This window comes from Rhagoletis pomonella, unplaced genomic scaffold (genome assembly GCF_013731165.1).
Source record: "Rhagoletis pomonella isolate Grant_MI unplaced genomic scaffold, Rhpom_1.0 Rhpom_scaffold_00738, whole genome shotgun sequence".
NCBI lineage: Eukaryota > Metazoa > Arthropoda > Insecta > Diptera > Tephritidae > Rhagoletis > Rhagoletis pomonella.
Window position 1 is genome coordinate 49,226 of NW_023459292.1, and position 7,912 is coordinate 57,137.

Consider the following 7,912-nt stretch of genomic DNA (forward strand, 5'->3'; position numbering starts at 1 on the left):
CTCTAATCAACGGTAGATTTGCCAGACTTGAAGCCACGCTGATAAGGATTTAAATTTTTTTACAATTGTTGAATAAAATATAGAATATTTTTCTCCCTAAATTTAAATAATGTTGAAAGTTCAGATGCGCGAGTCATATGGGTATTATACAATAGAAAATTAGTAGTATGTATGTATATGTAACACATGGTCGTGAAGCACGAAAATTTAAATGAAAATGCAATCACAGCATGCAAGCAAATTAAAACATACTTATGTATGTATGGATGTATGTATGTATAAATACATATGTATATGTATGTGTGTAACTAAGTACACGTATAGTACATACATACATCAGTGTCGTAGCCAGGAGGCGACGGGGTTTTGGGGGAAAGATCTATTTTTTGAAATATCTTTCGAAAAACATTTCATGAGAAATTGCACAGAAAAAAGAAAAGAAAAATAATTCTAAAGTAACAGTTTTTTTTCTTAGTTTTTCAAAAAAGTCATCGCTGATTTTTTTTTAACGTACCTCCTCTCGAAATCCTTGCTACGCCACTGGTACGTGCACATAATTATGAGTGTCTTAAGAGGCTTGCCTGACCTGATAAAATTCGTGGATTTCTTTGAAATGTAATAAAATATTCTTGAGAAAAAAAACAGTAAACCAGCAAATAAAATTGAATACTTTAAGATTTGCGCACACACATATGTATGCACATAAGGGTGGTCCAAAGATGCATGTGGAAAAAGTAAAGTCGGAATTTTTATGCCCTCATCCCTAGGTGTGTTCTATACTGAAAAAATATACCCTTATTTTTTATTTTGAAATCAAAAAAATATTTAGAGTTCGCTCAAAGCGCCGAAAGTTTTCCATGTATTTTATATGGGGAAAAAACCACTTTTCGTAGAAATGCTATAGAATATGTAGTTGAAAATCAATAATTTTCTACCAGAAAACTCTGTTTATCTGCAGGAAATTCCCAATAATAATACCCAATTGTTTATTTAACAAATTTTTCATCGCAATTATAATTTATAGGTCCGCCAAAAACCCCCCAAAAAAAACGAAAAATGCAATGGGGCGACCAATAAAAAATCGTTAGAAATAAAAAATGATAAAATAAACAATTCGGTATTATTATTGATAATATCCTGAAGAGAACCAGAGTTTTCCGAGCGAAAAATATTGATTTTCAGGAATTCTATACCATTTCTACGAAAAATTTTATTTTTACCATATAAAAATACATGGAAAACTTTGAGCGCTTTGAGCGGCCTTTAAAAATTTTTTGATTTCAAAATAAAAAAATAGGGGTATACTTTTTTTCGATATAGAACAATCCTAGGGGGTGAGAGCATTACAATTCTGACTTTACTTTTTTTGGACCACCCTAATGTACATACAAATGAAGCATATTAAATACTGTATGCACTATAAATATATATTTCATATTCTTTGTACATATTGTCGACAAGTCAATTTATTTTCATTAGAGGTAATCGAAGTTATTAAAACAATGCCATCATTCCAGTCGGGGGGCCGAGAGGACTGCTGCAGCATATCTGAGAATGCAACGTGCAGTGTGCTAGCGTTGAAGCGGGAGTGCTGCAACACTGATAAGAGTTTTTTTCATGCTATGGAGATAAAAATTATCATTTTTAAGAATAAATCTAAATTGTTATCTTTGCATAGATTTTTTGTGAACACTAAAATTTCCAGCCGATTCTGTATGCGCTTGAAACTAAAAACTAGAAAATAATTTTTATGATTTAAAAATTAGATATATACATATATATTTCTTTTAAGGTAACCATTTGTAGTTTAAAAACATGGACATAAATTTTTGGTCATTTAAAATTTGGACATAATTCTTTTGGTGTTTGGTTACTCGGACATAATTTTTTGGTAATTTCAGGATTGGTCCTACTAAGTTTAAGTCATTTAAAATCTGGACACGAATTTTTGGTCTCTTAAAAATTCAACATAATTTTTAGTTATTTAAGAATTGGACATTAAATTCTGGTTATGTTAAAACTGGTCATACAGATTTGGTTATTCAAGAATTGGATATGAATTTTTAGTCATCAAAAAACGGGGCATTTTTACTTCGTCATTCATAATTTGCCATAAATTTTTTGTCAGTTAAAAGCTGGACATAAATGTTGTGCCAATTAAAAGCTGAACAAAAAATCGGGAACGCGAACGGGTTCATTTACAGTCATATATTTAAACTTTCCAAGCTTTCTGTCCACTTCTTATTTTTGTCCAATTTTTAAACTTCAAGAAAAAACAACTTAACTTTTAGATTTTTTACATGTCCAGTTTTATACAGCCAGAAATTTGCGTCTAGTTTTTAATTACTAAAAATGTATGTCCAGTTTTAAAAAAATCAAGAAAGGCAAACATTTATCTCCAGTTTTTTGGTAACCAAAAATATTATTTAATTAGTAAATTAAACTTAAATTTATGGGCATTTAAATAAAATTATGTCAAGTCTTTATGTTGCTAAAAATGTATGACCGGTTCTTAAACTACAAAAATTTGCGTGCAAATTTTTAATGAACAAAAGACTATTTTAACTTATAAACAGCCAGAAATAAATGCCGTATTTTTTATAGGCCAAAAATTTATGGCCAGTTGTAAATGGCCAAAAATTTACCTCCTATTTTTAATTAATCAAAGTGAAAAAATTTCTGCTGAGTTTTTAATGACCAACAATGTATAACAATTCTTTTAGTGAACAAAAATTCAGCTAAAGAAAAACTATGTCAAGTGTTTTAGTTGCTAAAACTGCATGTCCAGCATTTCAATTAGCAAAAATTTGCGTCCAAATTTCAATGACCAATAAATTATTTCCATTTTTTGAATTATCCAGTTTTTTTGTTCAAAAGTTGATGGCCAGTATTTGTTGACCATTTTCGGTTTGTATATCTAGTTCTTCAAAAATCAAAAGGAAAGATGTATGCCCAGTTGTTTATCAACCAAAAGTGTTTGGCAATTTTTTTATTGAACGACAATTTATGTGCAATTTTAGACGAAAAACTTATGACAAATTATAAATGAAACAAAATGTAAGTAAGTATGTCCAGTTTTTTTACCGACTTCCAAAAAAGGAGGAGGTTATCAGTTCGTCGGAATATTTTCGTATATTTTTTTTTTTATTTATGTTATGCACCTTGGACCACGTTAACCGATTTCGATTTCTTTTTTCATCGGGAAGGTGGTACTCCCATACTAATTTTGTTTAGATCCGATAACTGTAACGTTAAGAAGTTAACGATAATTTTAAATTTTTATATGAGAATTGAAGTCGGTTTTGTTTTTTGCTTAAGAATTACTTGTTCACGAATACATATATATTAAACCAACTTTAAATGTCGCGAGAGCGAACGCGCCATCGATCAGTCAAACCATAACAACAACAACATAGCCCCAATAACGTGGTGATAAGAATTATTCACGTACATACATCCATATGTATATATGTAGTTAGGTATGTATGTTTGTAAGTGCTGTTAAAGAGAAGTAATACGAGAGCGAAAGACGTGTAGCAAAAGAGTAAACGATAACGTAATTGTACAAATATGGTATGTATGTATGTATTCATGTGTATGCAATTTCGCTTACTTTAGCTAAGAGAATTGCACCATGATGAACCGTGGCAATCAGCGTTGCCGTTTTGGTGCAATTGGACCAAAATTGGTAGCTTCATTCTTCGTTGATGGCTTGGTTGGTTTGATGAAGCTTTTGGTAGGCAAACATGTTTTGAAAATACAACCAAATTGAACATTAAAATTTGTTTGCTTAATTTACGTTTACACGTTCAAAAACTGCTTCCACTTTGCGCACATGTGTGTAAGATTTCTTTATTTTTTTCTATATTTTATTAAGCAGATAATTTTCTGCAAACAAAAACTCACCTCCCACAGCTATGACCGATTAGCTGTTGAAATAGGACGAGGAATTACCTATCGCCTTGAAAGAAAAATAGGCAATTTGCAAAGTGTGAGTGTATTGGTAAAAAAACGGTGAGTGTATGCAAATTGGAAAAAAATTGGAATTTTTTTTACTGAAATTCAAAAAATGTCTGCTTTTGTTTTTTTCACACACAAAAAAAAGTTTAATATTAATTGAATCAATCTCAAAGATATTTACATATTTTACAAAAGTTGTTTGTGCAATACTTTAACTCTTTTATTTAAAGGCCCGAATTTCTTTTGTTTTATCTTAAAGATTGGTGTGAATGGTTAACCAATACTGTAAACAATATTATGTGTAGTTTTAATTTTTACTGCTAATTTGTGTAGCTAAAAACCCGGCAAACTCGAGAAATCTCATTTTAATGATGCAAAAATTTTGGTAGTTTGGAAACTGATTTTTGGTAGGCGTTTTAGTACCTAAAAATATGTTCCAGTGGCAACACTGTTCATGATACGTGGGCATTTACATAGAATATGGACATACGCTCTGATATTTCCCTCACCAGCACACAAAACGTGCCAGAAAGCCCAATTTTATTCAAATGGTACCTTAACTTGCCGTGTACTCCCAGGTAGTCAGTAAGAGTTCTTAGACCATCAAGGAGTATTCTCCTCCTGGAAGCAGTTATGGATCTCTTTGATTGTCTCATTCTCTTTGAATTCAGCTAGTGGGCAGCAATACTGCCTGACTACCCCAAATAGTATTTATTTTGGCCCCATTACGAAGACATTTGCCAACATAGTGGTTGCATACTTTTCTGGAATCTTGGTCCAAGTACGCCAGCCCCTGTACTCCCGCCGTCCGTCTTCGATCCGTCGTTATGCCATACTTGGAGCCATTCGTCAAACATCATAGTTATTATCGCTTCACAGCAGTTCCTTTCAGGCATTCTAACCTTGTAGGGTTTATGGAAGGATAACTTCGGTAGCATGATGTCCATGAGCATGAGAACATCTAAACGACCGTATTGGGCAACCGTAGGGCGCTCCAGCAGACCCTTGTATCAATCAGAATAGATAGGTGCTCCTGTGACGGCCAGTAGGCCAGTCGAAGCAGTGCGTTTATTTGCTTAGCTTTTGGACACCACCGATACTTTAGTTTGGGGGATATTAGCCAAGTCTTACCATGAAGTCTCTGACTGGCATAACACGCCCTTGTAGCCTTATTGGTAACATTTTGGAATGTTCGAATTGTGCCTTTTGTCCAGAGTTACGCCTAGATACTTCGCCTCTTTAGGGAACTCAATTTCTGTCCCTTCTTACGAATCAGGTATATTTACACATTTTGCGTTCGCCGTTTTACGAATACACTGATGAAATATCCACCTAAACAAGGTTGCTAAAATATTTTGAGATACATATTTTCTATTTTTTCGCAAATAACTATTATTGTCGCGGAACCTACCAAAATCCAATCTAGCCTACTAACCTACCAAATGGAAAAAATCCTACCAGTTTTTGTAGGAAAACCGTTGTCTGGCAACACCTATCATGAATAGCAGACTGATACACCTTGGGGAAACGATTTTCTTCTCCATCCAAAATACTGAGCATGGCACCCTCCAACGTGCTTACCTTCTTAAATAGCCTAAGGCTACTGTGATTACAATTAGGTTTTAGCGCAAGAGATCTTAGGTCGCAACGCGAGTATTTCCGACGCAATAACAACGATAAAGAGACATTAATTTGTACAAATTTGTACAGTAAAATGAATTGTTATACGGAGTTCATTTTTTTTTATTGCGCGTTATAGTTTTATTAAGTGTTAATAGAATACATAATTTTTTAATAAAGTTGGCATTGAAAAAAATTTTAAACTCAAACAAATTTTTGGTAGGTAGGTTTTGTTTGATTTTGGTAGGAAAGTTTGGTAATTTTAAGTAGGGTAGGAAAAAAAAAATGTTTGCCCGTGGCAACACTGGTACCTACTTAGTTGTTTTTATTGACTGATCGTGCATGCATCTCTCTTTCTATATTTTTTTCTACATACAAACCTACAAATGTATATACATACAAACATATGCATTTGCCGTTAGCAGCCATTTGAAGTTTTGTTAGGTTTCCGGCCATTTAGCGGTCTCAGTCTACATTTGGGGCTTGTTAAAGTCGGTTGATTTGCTTTCGGTTGGCAGAAGCGCGATCTTCGTTCGCTCGATTTAATTTTCTAAACGGATTTTTTTTTTAATCATTTGGTTTTCATCCTAATTTCTGTGGCTTTCGAGCGTCGTTGCTGGTCTACTATTTCCGTATCATTTATTGGTAGGTGAAGTGTTAATTGCAGAATTCTAGTCAAAATTAATCTGTGGGTGGAAAGTACTACTGAGCTTAACTTTGGAGTTTGAAAGTGAAACGACGATTGACATTGAACCTGGCAAATGGTTACACAAAGTATACGGACATACATATGTACAAATATTTGAAAGTGAGGAACAATTGCAGTTAAGTGAATGTACATACATATGTATGTATGTATGTATGTACATAGCTGGAGTTTGTAAAAGTGAAAACGCATTTAAACCACATCATCAACTCGGTTCGGCTGTAAAGCATGGCATAAGAAATGTGTGCCAATAAAAATGTGCATATGCAGCGTTGCATTTAAGACGCTTTCTACTTACAAATGTATGCACATACACATAGTATGTACCTATACATATGCACATATGCATGTACCTAAATATATGAGCAAAAAACTAATTTTTCGTAAGCTTTTACGTGATTTTTTTTTCTGACAGAAAAATATCGGTATAATTACATTTTTGTTGTTTATCCTAGTTATAGTACAAGTACATACATACATATGTATGTACCTAATTATTTTAAAATATTGGCAGCTCATTACTTTTACTTTTCACAAAGATATTTCGTCGTTCTACATTCCGCGGAGGAAATGATTGTCGCCTTTTAATAACTAAACTACCTACATTTTTTATGTTGTTATCGATCGCGTGTTTTTGGTTTACTCAAAACTGGTTTTTTAATTTAGTCAGTTCTTCGAAAGTCGGCATATTCTTGGTAAGCTAGAGCGCTTTACATTGTATGTATATGTTATGTTCTCTCATATTTTTTTTTGCATATTTTATTTTTTATTATCAGCGCAATGACACACGTGGTAGTGTTGTTGGCTTTTGTAGCACTCTACGAGTAAAAAAGTTTTTTGTTGTGATAAAGTTAACCCTTGCATGCGATTTTTACATGTAGGTATTTTCTGGTGTCAGTTATGGCGCCGTAAGGTCAATGTTTGCTAATTAAATTTTAAACAAGTATGTATGTAGTAGAGTTGGGCACCGTGGGAAAATTTTCCAATACGGAACCAGGCTTTTGAAAAAAAAAAAAACAAAAGTGAGGGGGTGTAGAGCGGATCCTCCTGATTCTAAATCCGAAAACCTCCTCCGGAGACTTAAAAGTTTTAAGCAATTTGCATTTAAAGTTGCACAAAATGTCGAATTCAACTTCACTTTTGGCTTTGTAGACCAATTGAACTGAAATGTTGGTGCTGCCGCACATAACAAAATATGCAAAACAAAAAAAAACACTGAAGACTGGAAACAATAAAAACGCACATAATACGATTTTTTTCATTATATATCGATGTATTGATTTAAAAAAAGAGGCGCAGTCTAAAATCGCGCAATTATTTATTAAAAATTTTACTTATTTATCGAAGTATAGATTTTTATGAAAAAAAGCGCCGCAGGTGAAAATTTATAATAAAAAATCGCGCGACTTGTTATTACAAATTTGCATTATTCATGGAAGTATTGATTTTTATAAAAAAAAGCGCCGCAGCCGAAAATTTTTAATAAAGAATCGCGTGATTTTTTATTAAAAATTTTCATAATTTATCGAAGTATTGATTTTTATAAAAAAAAAGCTATTTAAAAATAGAGAAGTTTCATTATATGCATTCAACATACATAAAAGTAGTAAAAGTGTATACCGTGAT